Genomic DNA, 14,459 nt, shown 5'->3' on the forward strand with positions numbered 1-14,459 from the left:
TGATTATTAAAATCCTCCTCTGCTTAGGTCACCTGTTGGTGAGCACTCACGGAATACAAATATCTTGACTGTTTTTGACTGCTCAGAGAGTTCTATCTACATACCTCTTCCCCAAATTTATTTGTCACCAATTTTTCAATCATTCTTTTTCCAAGTCCCTGATTATCTAACCAAATCATTGGCTACAGCTTATGAATCAGTATATAATTGCACATCGGGCCATTTCTCATTCCATGCAAAGTGCATAAACAGGCGCACTGTACCGAGTCTGCCTACTATTTCTCTTCACCATTGTCCTTCAGGAATGTCCTAGGAGGAGGCTGTAGTGCTGCAGCTGTCTACTTACGAATGGTACATGCTTATCATGCAGAACCATCTGTGAACCAGGCCCCAAACTTCTCTTCCTCTGTCAACTAATCAGATGGAATGTCCCATGAGGCCACTGGTGCCAGCTGGGGGAGAAAAGGCAGGATGGCAGGAGTAGAGACCATGAGCATTTGAGCTACTTCCTCATGTAACATACCTGTGCCTTCAGGGCCTGCTCAAGCCTGATCACATATATACCACTTCCACTTGATGATGGAATGCTGCTGTGCATGACCCACTTTATGGCCAGATGGGTGACAAAGCACTCAGTTTACGATAGACAGTTCAGGACACATGGTGAGTTGATGACCCGTAGTCAATATCTTTGAGGGAAGGAGAGGAAAAACATTTTTCCTGCTTAGTCAAATCATAAATAAATATGACTAAATTATAATTCATCCATGATACAAATTTACAGACATTTGGCTCTGAAGAAATGTGCTTTTTACATCCATAGTGATAATTAACCCCAGAACACTCTATGAGGCTAATCTGATATTTTTTGAGAAATGTAGTAACATGAAGAAGACATTTTTCTTTTGGTCAATAGTCTTCAAAGATAGAGTATCCTTTACTTAGTAGTGCTGCTTCTTTTTGCTTGTATCTTGGCCTTGGAGAATCAGAATTTATGTAAAGTTGTCATGTTTCACCATCAACTTTTTTGTGTGTGAGTACAAACACACACACACATTCACAAAAAACTGTTACTTTTCTTGCCAAAATAAGAATGACATCTTTGTTGAAATCTTCTTTACAAGATTAAAAATTGCATTACAATAGATAACTGTTTCTGAATATGCCTTGCATTTTCCCAAGGGTCTTTTCTTTCATTTAAGGAAACATTGCTATAAGATGCCTAACCTGAAATCAGGTATTTACACAATATTATGCTTTATGCATCTTAAAATTTTTAAAAATATATCATTAAAAAATTAATGTGGGCCAGGCACAGTGGCTCACGCCTGTAATCCCAGTGCTTTGGGAGGCTGAGGTGGGCAGATCACGAGGTCAGGGGATCGAGGCCAGCATGGCCAATATGGTGAAACCCCATCTTGACTAAAAATACAAAAATTAGCCATGCGTGTTCAGGGGCACCTGTAATCCCAGCTACTCATAAGGTTGAAGCAGGAGAATCCCTTGAACCCAGGAGGTGGAGGTTGTGGTGAGCCCAGATGGTGCCACTGCCTTCCATCCCAGGTGACAGAGCGAGACTCCATCTCAAAAAAATGACAATAATAATTAATGTTGTTTTTTTTTTTTACTTTGCAAATGGACACTGAGATAGTCATAGGAGCATTATTTAGATTAGCTAAGCAAACTATCTAAAGAAAATTGGAAGCATGTTAATGCATAACCATAGAAAATTGATTAAATGATGCAATTTGTGTCTTATTTATAAACAGGCTCATAAGGTCATTTTAAAATACATTAAAATATTATTATTGGAACTGCTTATACTTTATATTAAGTTAAAATTAGGATACCAAGTTATATATGCAAAATACTCTCAGTCATGTATAATACTGTACATACAGACAGAAATTTGTCAAAAGTCAGTTAGCTGTGGTCACTGAGTGTGGTTGTTTAGATGGCTTTGATTTTTAAAATATAATTTTTCAGAATTTTGTAATGTGCATATTTTGTTCACATAACTCTTTCTAAACTGCATCTTTTAAACATATTTTAAAAAGCAATTTTACTGTACAGTTTTTACAAAACTTTACAAGTTAAACGATTAAGCACTTATGAGAAGCTTGACTGCAGAATACTCTGATGATTTTGTCAAATTAAGCTCCCTATTAGCAGAAAAGGGTGAAAGTGCAAAACCTTCGGTAAGGATGATTTTAATTTCTACAACATTTTATGCTGTACTCTGACATGTTGTATTTCAGTCTTCCATTTTGATGAAACACCCTGTTGTTCTTTGGTTTTCAGCTAATCTCCCCAGAATGATAAAGAATAGTATGGTCTCTTTTTTAAAAAATCACACTTGATGTATATATTTGTCAGATGTAGAACTGTATGTGCTTTAACCCTCTCCTATTAACCACTCTGACATCCACTGCATCCAGGAATTAGGTTTAGTTAATAACCTGCTGACATCTAAGGTAAAATTTAGTCATTGTGTATGCATGTCAAAATCTATTAAAGTAATTGAACAAAGAGCTTACACTACAAAGCTTAATTAAACACATAGATTTTCACCTAGCTTATTTTAAAAGCATGACTTTACCTAAATGGTAAAAAAAAAAAAAAAGAGTTTCTATTGAAATTGTCTTTTACATTATCTCCAATACATATTAGAGAATTTTCCTGTGGTCTGCAACTGTACCATTTCAACATGAGATTTGGGTGGGAACACAGATGCAATCTGTATCAGGCACCAATTTCATTCTTGAGGGCATTATCTTCACAGCTTCATTATCTCCCAAGAGCCGCCTTCAAATACCATAATCTTCAGTGTTAGGGTTTCAACATATAAACTTATCTTATGCCTTCTTTGTTTTCAGAGTGAAATGTTGGTTTACAAAGCTTACTTATAAACCTGACATCTGCTGCAATTTTTCTAGAAGATACAGTATTACATTGGCCTGGAGGTTTTCGTTATGGAGTGTCATTCTTTTTATTTGATGTTTTCTTGTCAAACGCTGACTCCTCTTGACCCCACAGTGACAAACAAGTTTCCATCATGAGCTCTAATATCTCTAATCACTAGGCCTGGAATTCTTCTTCTTTTTTTTTCTTTCTTTTTTTTTTTTTTAATTATCTACCTTGACTACCACCTGGGAAATGAGTTACATTCGTCCTGGACTTTGGATTTATCACAAATTACTCTAAATTCTGTTGTTTCTGATTCACTTTGGGAATAGGACCCAAGGAACTTTAGGGACAAGAAAGTCCCTATTAGTAAATAAAGTTCTTTTTTTAAATTATTCCTTTGCTTAAATCTCATCTCAAAGTTTAGAAATGGCCCATATTTCCTGTCTGTTTGAAGTTTAAAAGACTTTTAAAAATAATCTTATGAAATTGTGAACATACCCTCAATCTGTGCCTTAACCATATTCTACATTTTCCAGAGTTTGTGGTCTTGCCACTCCAAAGCAATATTTCTAAATTTTAAAACACATTTGTTTTCTTTCTGAAGCATCTGGTTCTTTAAAATGGAAACACTAAGTTTTGTAGACTATGTCTTTGCAGGTATTAAAAAATCTATTCATATATTCATGTGAGTTTGCACTGAGTTGTTTCTGAAAAGCTTCGCAAGAAAATGAATACCAGTGAATTATTAAGTGTAAAAGTGAGAGTAACAGAAAAATGCAGAAATTATCTATCTATCTATCTATCTTTTCATTTAACGAATAGTAGCACAAGTTTTAAAAACTTGGCTTTTTTTGTATGCTAATGACTAGTTCAATGCATTAGGCTATGTATATTTTTAAACATTTTTCATTAAAAAATTATTCAAATACAGAGACAGTTAGACCTAAATATGACCCAGAGGAAACTCAGTGCTAAAAGAGGATAGGCAACAGTTAGGTAAGAGTGAAAACATAATGAAGCCTAAATTAATTGTCAAAAACTGGGAAAGCAATTAAAATTGAGTCTGGTTCATTTGCCAATAAATTTCTTTCATTTCTTCTTTTTCTCTTTAAAATCCTTATATCAATTAAACACTGCTAGGAATCCTACAATTAGATAAAATATTCAACTAATAGACCTGCATTTAAATGTTCTTTAATTATTAAGTCCATTTGCTTTATAACTTTTGGATATAATATAATTTGAGCTAGTATGATTTTGGGTTTTACTAACAGAAGCTTAAGCTCTCTGAAACAGACCATTACTGGCAGAGATTCAATGGTTTCTCGGTATTAGAGTCAGTATCTCTGTAATGTTCATAGCTTGTCTTTGTAAGCTGTCACCTCATAGTTACAGAATATTGTGTTCTAGAAGTAACATTTATGTTCAAGGCAGAAAGAAATCTTGTTCTAGGTATGGCTCACCTGTAATTATCAAAAGAGAAAGTTTCTAGAGCATCCTTTTCCCAGCAGATTATTGCTTAAATTTAACAAGGTTTATACTTAGATCTAGGTCACATGGGCATTTATAGTTGCCACGATGGTAGGAAAAGTAGAAACACTGTTGTCATAATGGACTTAATTTCATCATAATTCCCTATGTGGGGCTAGAATCATTTGTCAGAGTTCTGTTAAACTAAAAATTAGGGGAGAATGAACATGAAACCAAAAACAGATTCTGCCACAAGACTATCATTAGATTCTAACTGTAAATTAAAAATAAAATTTCTCTTCTAATTATGTAAATTGATGTGTTATGTCCTGTTTTATTGAGAGTAATATGGTTTGTGTGTTTCTTCATCCAGATCTCATCTTGAATTGTAGCTCCCATAATTCCCATGTGTTGTGGGAGGGACCCAGTGAGAGACAATTGAATCATGAGGGCAGTTTCCCCCATACTGTTCTTGTGATGGTGAATAACTCTCATGATATCTAATGGTTTTATAAGGGAGAACCTCTTTTACTTGGCCCACATTATCTCTTGTCTGCTTCCATGCAAGATGGGACCTTTGCCTTCTGCCATGATGAGATGAAATGTCCTGGGTTAGGGTGGGCCTGGAATCCCATGAACAGTGTTTGACAGAAAAGGAAAAGACAGACACAGAGAGAAGAAAGACATATGAAGATAGAGATTGGAGTTACCAAGGCTATAAGCCAAGCAATGTCAACAATTTCCAGTAACCCTCAAAAACTGGGACAGGGTGGTGAAACAGATTCTAAGAGAATACGTTTCTGTTGTTTTAAGCTGTGAAGTCGGTGGTGATTTGTTGTAGCAGCCCTAAATAATTAATACTGATACTAATATTTGCTACCTTAAGTCATTAGCTTTTCAGTCCTGAGCAATGAGATAACCAGCATAACTGGTTAATTTCTAAATTAGAAGCATCTCTGAGGGACCCCTTATGAGACTGCCTGGAGTCTAACTACATTACAGTTCAACTTCTCCCTTTTCTCAGTCTTTCTATCCTACTGTCTTACTGTTACTGTTCCTGAGAACATTCCTAATATAACTTATGTGATTTTTGGAAGTTGGTGGCAGTCTGGTTTCTAGAAAGCAGACCCTAAAAGGAAAACTTACAGCTAAATCACCTACAAAGCAAGCAGGAAATAAGGATCCCATCACATGTGAAAGGTAGAGTACCGGTATACTTTGGCATGCTGTTGGACTACAATTATTAAATTTTCAACAATGCTGATCCAGGGTGAGAAGGATTACTGTGGAAAAAATTGCGCTGGCCGATGTATTTTCTCAGACTTTGAGAGGTAGAGGAGATGATTATTATGAGACCATTTCATGGGAAATAGTGAATGGCTTTGCTAATTGGTTAGGGAGAAGAAAGATTAAACACCTTGGGACAAGAGGTCTGGTAAAGAATCAAGCAGATGGAATTATGAGAGAAATATGACTTTTACATGGTGCTATATCCCTAGTTAGGTAGACTACATATGTCTGGAATCAAGTTGTAACCATAAGAATAGCCCTTATTAGCCTCGCTTCAATTACTCACCTAAATAATTTGAATATTCTGACCCTAAAATTGTAGTTCTAGACCTTGTGATTTTCAGAGATTGAATATTTGCAGAAGGCTGACTAAACTTAACCTATGGCTGCCACAAGGTCCTTTTGGATTCATTGTGCATAGATTCCTGATGCCAATAAAATGAAGTATTCTGGCAAGAATAATTGATCTTGATAATCAGGAAAAGGTAGGGTTGGTGTGATACAATAGATGCAGGGAAGACAGTGTTTGCCAAATTAATTCCCTAGACCATCTATTTGACTTACTCTGCCCAATTTTGATAGTATGTGAACAAGTACAACATCAATTATTTGAAAAGGACATGAAAAATCAAAGGGCTTATACCTCTCAGGTATGCAAATGTTGGTCACATTAATAGGTAAGCTACCCAAGTCAGCTAGGATTCTAGGCAACAATAAAATAAATTTAAAATATGTGTTAGAAGAAGCAAACAATAATTTTAAAAATAGTTGCAGCTGTGAAATTAGCTGTGGTTATATTAACTTATTTTTCCTATTAACCTTTCTCTTATAAGTTGTTCAGAAACAATACCAACTAGAGACTTGGAGAGTATGTTTCTACATAGAGCAAACATGTCAAACAAACCACATGGATTCTAACTAGTCAAGGGGTGGTATGCAGTGGAGGCTGTAGCCTTGCTCTAGATTCATACTCAGTCCTGGGAGGCAGATCACAGGTGAGACTCTCAAGGAACTCCCATTGAAAGGATTCTGCCATAGTTAAAACTTCTCTTAGGGCCAGCCCACTTCCAAAAATTGGTCCTCACAGAGGTGCAATGGCCCAATCTTCTTGTCTCGGTTTGGGATATCTCTGAAGTCTGTGTTGCATGTGCATGTAGTTCAAATTCTTTCCCTGCCTCATCGTGCTTCTCTCACTCATAGGTATGCTAGATAAGGCATAAGAGAAATTATCAATGTGTACCTTTAATTACAGAATGACTTTACTTAAGACCTGAATATCTTTTATATTGTTTTCTTTCCTGAAAATTTCTTATCCTTTTTAAAAATATTTTCATTGCTTTCAAATATACACATACCTAGTTTGAAGAAAGTGATACACTCCACCAATTATTCAAAGCTCTTTATATTTGCAATTCTTATTATAACTCATTTTTTTGAGAAACAAATCATTAGAACACTTATGTTGAAGATAGAATTAGTCCTGAAAAATTTGTTTATACGTTTATATGTGACAAATTATGTACTTGCCTATGTCTTCCATTAAATGTCAGACATTTTAATTTTATTCAGTTTACATCCATCTATTGCAACACCTGCCTTCTAATAATTAGTCAATATCCATTGGAAAATTAATATATGAAAAAATATGTAGATAAGATATATGCATGCTAATGAACAAGTTTATGTTTGAAGTAAAATTACCAGTGAAAAAAAATAAAAGCATTAAATGATTCTGGGAACTTATTTTTATAGTCCACATCCTTTGTTCTTGCTTTAGGAGAAAGAGTAAGTTTGTTTCCAAATCAGACATCGGGGTAATAAGTATGACTAGAATCTCACTAAGCAGATGTGCAGCCACTGTAAATGCTGATAATGTTCCTGTTTAGTACAGAATGTTTATAATTTTTCATGTAATCAATGACAACCTGTGACAGATTTCTTCCAAATAAAGGTCAAGTTTCATACTAGCCTGTCATAATTGATCTTTACACAAAAGTAGAGAAGTTCCAAGAATTTCTGTAGAAATATATTTTAGTTCTTTTCCTTTTTAAAATGCAGAATGTTTCTTACACATAGTTTAAAAATTTGATACACATTCTTTCAGCATCAAAGCAACACTTTCTCAAAATAAGGAATTTTTCTAAAAATTGTAAAAATTGTCCAGGGATGCCTTACAATTTATATACTATTTTAATGAAGATGGCTAATGTTTCTGGAGCATTAGCATAACATGAATTAAGTCAGTCAACCCTGGAACTAAAGAAGATAGTTATCTTCAGCATTGTAATAAATAATTATAGATCATCTGAGGCAATTGTTTTCAACCAGAGGTAATTTTTCCCTCAAGGGAAATTTTGACATTATCTAGAGACACAGTTTGCTTGTTATGACTAGAAGGATACTATTAACATTTAGTGAGTGGAGGCCGGAGATCCTGCTAAACATCTCACAATACACAGGAGAGGCACCCAAAATAAAGAATTATTGAGCCTGAAATGCTAACAGCATACTGACTGAGAAGTCTTAATCTAGAATAATCTCAGTATTTTAAATAACATTCAGACACAATTTCTGGAGAAAAATTTTACTTTTCAAATGCTTCAAAGATGAATTCTACAACTTCAGAAGCCAGAATGTTATTATATTATCTTCTTAATAAAAAAGAATTTTAGCAGTAAATAAATTCTCTGTGATTGTTTGAGAGGAGTTTAATTGAAATTAGTTCATGATTTCAGAGTTATTTAAATGTATTACTTAATTTTGGAAGAAAACATGAACGTAAGTATAAATATAAATATGAGTATAAATGATCTAGCTAGTAATTTGAAAAACTATTTTTGTTTTTTCTTCTGATAATTTATGCAGATTTAAAAAGACATCACCTGCCCAGATCTTTTTGACCTCTAGAAAAGAGAGAAAGCTGGGATTTCTAGGGCATGTTTCATCTTATCATTGATTGTATTCTTTAAAATTAATATTGTAACCAAATTCTACTGTTCCTATGTTAGGTTCACTTATTTTATACTTCTGTTCATTCCTTGTCTGGCCTATATTCAGATTTTTTAAATAATTTATACAATTATTTTTTCTTTTACTAACTTGCTAGTTATACATTACTATTTTTAAGGTTATTTTGCATATTAAGTCATTTAATTTTTACTCATTGCCACTTAACATACATTGTTATTTTTATTAATTTTGATAAAAAGAAAATGATAAACTCCATTTTCTCCTTCTCATATTTTGAATTATTTTTCTAAATAGCTTTAAAGCCACAAAAATACTGCTATTATTTTTTACCTTTTTTATTTTCTCACTATTCATTTATATATTATTTTTTATTTTGTCTTTCATTTCTTCCTGAACTTCTCTGTTTCCATTTGGGGTCATTTTTCTTCAGTCGTAACAGCCTTTTGATTTATTTAATTTCAGGTTATCTTGTAACAAATGCTGTTAAATTTTTGCCTGAAATATTTTATAATTGTAGCTTCATTTTAAAAAATATTTCCTTGGGTATAGAATTCTAGACAGGTATTGATTTTCTTTTGTCACTTAAAGAATACCATTCCATTGTCATCAGGTCCATAATTTCTACAGAAAGAATCTCTGGTGACTTAACATTACTCCTCTGAAAATATCATACAATTTTTTTTTTTGGCTGCTTTTAAGATTTTATTTCTTTTTTTTTTTTTTTCTAATTTTATTTTAGGTTCAGCTGATACTTTTTTTTTTTTTTTTTGAGATGGAGTTTCACTCTTGTCACCCTGCTGAAGTGAAGTGCAGTGGCTCTATCTTGGCTCACTGCAACCTTTGCCTCTCGGGTTCAAGTGATTCGCCTGCTTCAGCTTCCTGAGTAGCTGGGATTACCGCAGCCTGCCAAAATGCCCAGCTGATTTTTGTATTTTTAGTAGAGATGGGGATTCACTGGTCTTGAACTCCTGATCTCAGGTGATACACTGGCATCAGCCTCCCAAAGTCCTGGGATTACAGGTGTGACTCACTGCACACAGCCCAGGTAATACTTTTACAGGTTTGTTACATGGGCAAATTGTGTGTCACTGAGCTTTGATGTGTGAATGATCTCATCACCAAGGTAGTGAGCGTAGTAGCTGATAGGTAGCTTTCTAAACCACACCATCTTCCTATCCTCCCCTTTAAAGCATTCCCAAGTGTCTTGTATCCATCTTTGTGGTGTCCATGTATATTTAATGGCTTCTGCATTAGCTCACTTAGGATGATAGCCTCCAGCTACATCCATGTTGCTGCAGAGAACATGGCTGTATTTCTTTTTCTGACTGCATACTATTCCATAGTGAATATGTACCATGTAATTTTGATTCAGTCCACAGTTGATGGGTATATTGGTTGATTCTATCCCTTTGGTATTTAGATTAGTCTGTGATTAACACATGATTTCATGTGTCAGTTTTGTAGAACAATTTATTTTTCTTTGGGTATATACACAATAGCAGGATTGCTGGGTTGAATGATAGTTCTGTTTTAAGTTCTTTCATAAATCTTCAAACTCCTTTTCTCAGCAACTGAGCTAATTTAAATTCTTACCAGCAGTGTATAAGCATTTGATTTTCTCTGAAACCTTGTTGACATCTGTTGTTTTTTGACTGTTTAATGATAGCCATTCTCTAGCCATATGCAGATATCCAAAACTGAACCCCTTCCTTACACTTTATACAAAAATTAACTCAAGGTGGATTAAATATTTAAACATAAGACCCAAAACCATAAAAACTCGAGAAGAAAAACTAGGCAATACCATTCAGGACATAGGCATGGGCAAAGACTTCATGACTAAAATACCAAAAGCAATGGCAACAAAAGACAAAATTGACAAATAGGATCTAATTAAACTAAAGAGCTTCTGCCCAGCAAAAGAAACTATCATCAAAATGAACAGGAAGCCTACACAATGTGAGAAAATTTTGGCAAGCTACCAACTTGACAAAGGTATAATAGTCAGAATCTATGAGAAATTTATAAGAAAAAAACCATCAAAAAGTCTTCAAAGGATATGAACAGACACATTTCAAAAGAAGACATTTATGGAGCCAACAAATGTATGAAAAAATTCTCACCATCATTGGTTATTAGAGAAATGCAAATCAAACCACAATTAGATAATATCTCATACTACTTAGAATGGTTGATTATTAAAAAGCCTGGGAACAACAAATGCTTGCAAGGCTGTGGAGAAATAGGAACACTTTTACGCTGTTGGGGGGAGTGTAAATTAGTTCAATCATTGTGGAAGACAGTGTGGTGATTCCTCAAGGATGTAGAACTAGAATACCATTTTACCCTGCAATTCTATTAATGGGTATATTCACAAAGGATGATAAATCATTCTATCATGAAGACACATGCACGTGTATGTTTACAGAAACACTATTTACAATAGCAAAGACTTGGAACCAACCCTAATTTTTACCAATGATAGACTGGATAAAGAAAATGTGGCACATATACACCATGCAGTACTATGAAGCCCTAAAAAAGAATGAGTTCATGTCCTTTGCAGGGACATGGATGAAGCTGGAAGGCGTAATTCTCAGCAAACTAACACAAGAACAGAAAACCAAACACCACATGTTCTCACTCATAAGTGGGAGTTGAGTGATGAGAGCACATGGATACGGGGAGGGGAACATCACACACTGGATCCTATTGCGCAATGGGGAGAAAGAGGAGGTAGAACTTTAAAACAAGTACCTAATACATGTGGGAATTAAAAAACCTAGATGACAGATTGATAAGTGCAGCAAACCATCATGTGACATGTATACCTATGTAACAAACCTGAACATTCTGCACTTGTATCCTGGCACTTAAAGTAAAAAAGAATAATAATAATTGCCATTCTGATTAGTGTGAGATAATATCTCTTTTTAATTTGCATTTCTCTAATGATTAGTGATGTTAAGCACTTTTTGGGGGGTAAGGGGGACAGGGTCTCTCTCTTTCACCCAGGCCAGAGTGCTGTGGGGTGATCATCGCTTACCACAATTTCCATCTCCTGGGCTCAAGAAATCATCCCACCTTAGCCCACTAAGTAGCTGACACTAGAGGAGTGCACCACGACACCTGGCAAATTTTATAATTTTCTTTGTAGAGATGGGGTTTCCCTATGTTGCAATGTTAATCTCAACCTCCTGTGCTCGAAGAATCCTCCTGCCTCAGCTTCCCAAATTGCTGTGATTATAGGTAAGAAGCCACCATGCCTGCCATATATTTTATTTTGAGAAGTATCTGTTCATGCCTTTTGCCCACTTTTAATCATTATTTGCTTTTGCTTGCTGCTTTGTCCAGATTCCTTTTAGATTCTGGATATTAGCCCATTATGCAGATTGTCTGTTTACTCTATTGACTTCTTTTTATTTTTTTATTTTATTTTATTTAGTATTATTTATTTTTTCTGTGCAGAAGCTCTTTTGTTTAATTAGGTCCTACATGTCACTTTTTGTTTCTGTTGCAAATGATTTTGAGGACTTTCTCATAAATTGTTTGCCAAGGCCAATCTCCAATAGGCCCTTGATTCTTAGTAGTCTTACTGTTGTATTTCTAATGTTGTTTCTTGGTATTTATTTTGCTTGAGGGTTGCCAAGCTTCTTGGATATGTAACCTGAGGAATTAAATCAATTTTTTGAATCTTTTCAGCCTTTCTTTTCTTTTTCTCTATATTATCTCTGCTTTCATTCTATTGCTCTCCCAGTACCTCAACTGCAATTATGTTAGACGTTTTCACTAAGTCCTATCTATCTTTAAGTTGTTTTATATGCTTGTCATTTTTCCCCATGTATTTAAATGTGGATTTACTCTATAAATACATTCTATTTGCTTATTTTCCAGTTTAATAATCATGTATTCTGCTGTGGCTAATATTTCATTAAATCCATATAATAATTCTTAACAGCAAATATTATATTTATAAATTTTAGAATGTCACCTTTTTACAGAGCCTAAAAATCTCATAAAATTCTCCATCTTTTGATCAATTTTACCATTTTGTTATTTGCTCATGCAGATATTTTGGCCGTATTCTTTTTTGTCACATGTAATAATAGTTTCATTGAATACAACATTATGTATTAAAATATAGATGTTCTAGTTAATGACATCTTCTTCCAGAGTCTATTGGTACTTAATTACTTTAAATCAATAAAATTGTATGTTTAATAGAGGCTAGAATATTTCTCTGGTAAGACTTAATCTATTTTTGTTTACTCATGACAATTTTTTTTTTAATAGACAGCCTGATATTTTCACTGCAATTCTTCGTAATGAGGAAAGGTAAGGGGGAGCCAACTATCTACTTTTTGACTCCTAGGGATTTAGAAAATTATGCTTGACTTTTAGAAAAGAATATTTAGGTGTACAGATTTTTATTTTCTGCATAATAAAAGTAATATTGTGGTAGTTGATTAGATCAGCTAAATCAGAAACTTGTATTTAGAAAAGTTTGGGTGGCAGTTCTTGAAAACTCTCATACACATGCAAAAATAGTCCAGAACCTATGGAGATACATTTGGCAATATAACAAAAAATTAATTAGAAAATATACTTTGACCCAGAAAGGCAGCTTTTAACAATTTACTCTGAAGATATATTTCAAACACAAAGTAATATATATGGAGATGACTATTATTTGCTTGTAGATGAACATTTTTTAAAGTAAAAAATATTAGAAACTACCTAAATTTCCAGTATAAGATTTTTTTTTAATTTTGTGATATATACACAAAATGTAGTGCTATTAAGGTGTAAGAGAATGAAGTTCTATGAACCAATATGGACTAACTTCAGGTGATATTATTCAATGAAAATATATAAGGACAAAAATGCACATAAAGAATACTACTTTTTATGTAGGTAAAAGGGAACATAGAAAAACAGAAAGTTACATGCAAGTAGATAAAGGGATGGAAGGGATATACCAGAGATGCTATATATTTGTATATTTTTCATAACTATATATTTTCATGTAGTTTTTGACTTTTGGAAGTTGTTAATGTTCTATATATTCCAATATATCAATAACAATGGGAAGATAAAGTAAAACTTGCAACAGTTATCAAACTGAAAGAAATAAACCAACTGAATTTCAAATGGTTAACAGCCACATTGAAAAAACAAAAACAAAAAAAGCAAGACAATTCAAGAACACGGAATTTGACGGTATGCCCTCGGTTCTGAGTAGAGTAAATCTTGGGGGGAGGTGGATAGTAATACAAAAATATCCTGAATTCTTTTCAGTGAGCTTATATTTTGTAGTTGTACAGTTGAAGCAATTTAAAAATAAATTTATTTGTATTGTAGAGTGAGAAAATGAGTAAACATAATGATATTTGGGGAGCCACAGTCCTCATTACAGAATATGTGATACACAATATAGAAGGGGGAAAGGTAAGAATAAGTCTCTGTGGAGATGTGTTGCAATTGAGTCTGATATCAGTTTGATACCACATATATGTATGTGTGTGCATTTATAGGCGTATGTATAAACAAACACATTTCCTATTTCTGTCCACAAAGTGAATTTAGGAACAAAGACAACCCAGTACCAATGGGCATAACTGGAACTTAAATCTTAGCTTCTCATAATATAATTTGTCATTCTCCCCTAAAAAGAACCAGAAATATTTTTAAAATGACTGATTCTAGGCTGGTACGGTATAGACAAAAGATCACCCTGGGACATCTTGTTATAGTGAGGAAGTACTCTAAAAGCTGATGAGATAGTCACAGTGCATGGATGTAGCCTGAAGGAGCTCTAAATA

This window comes from Sapajus apella, unplaced genomic scaffold (assembly GCF_009761245.1).
Source record: "Sapajus apella isolate SASKATOON/1434 unplaced genomic scaffold, GSC_monkey_1.0 scaffold108, whole genome shotgun sequence".
In the NCBI taxonomy this organism is placed as follows: domain Eukaryota; kingdom Metazoa; phylum Chordata; class Mammalia; order Primates; family Cebidae; genus Sapajus; species Sapajus apella.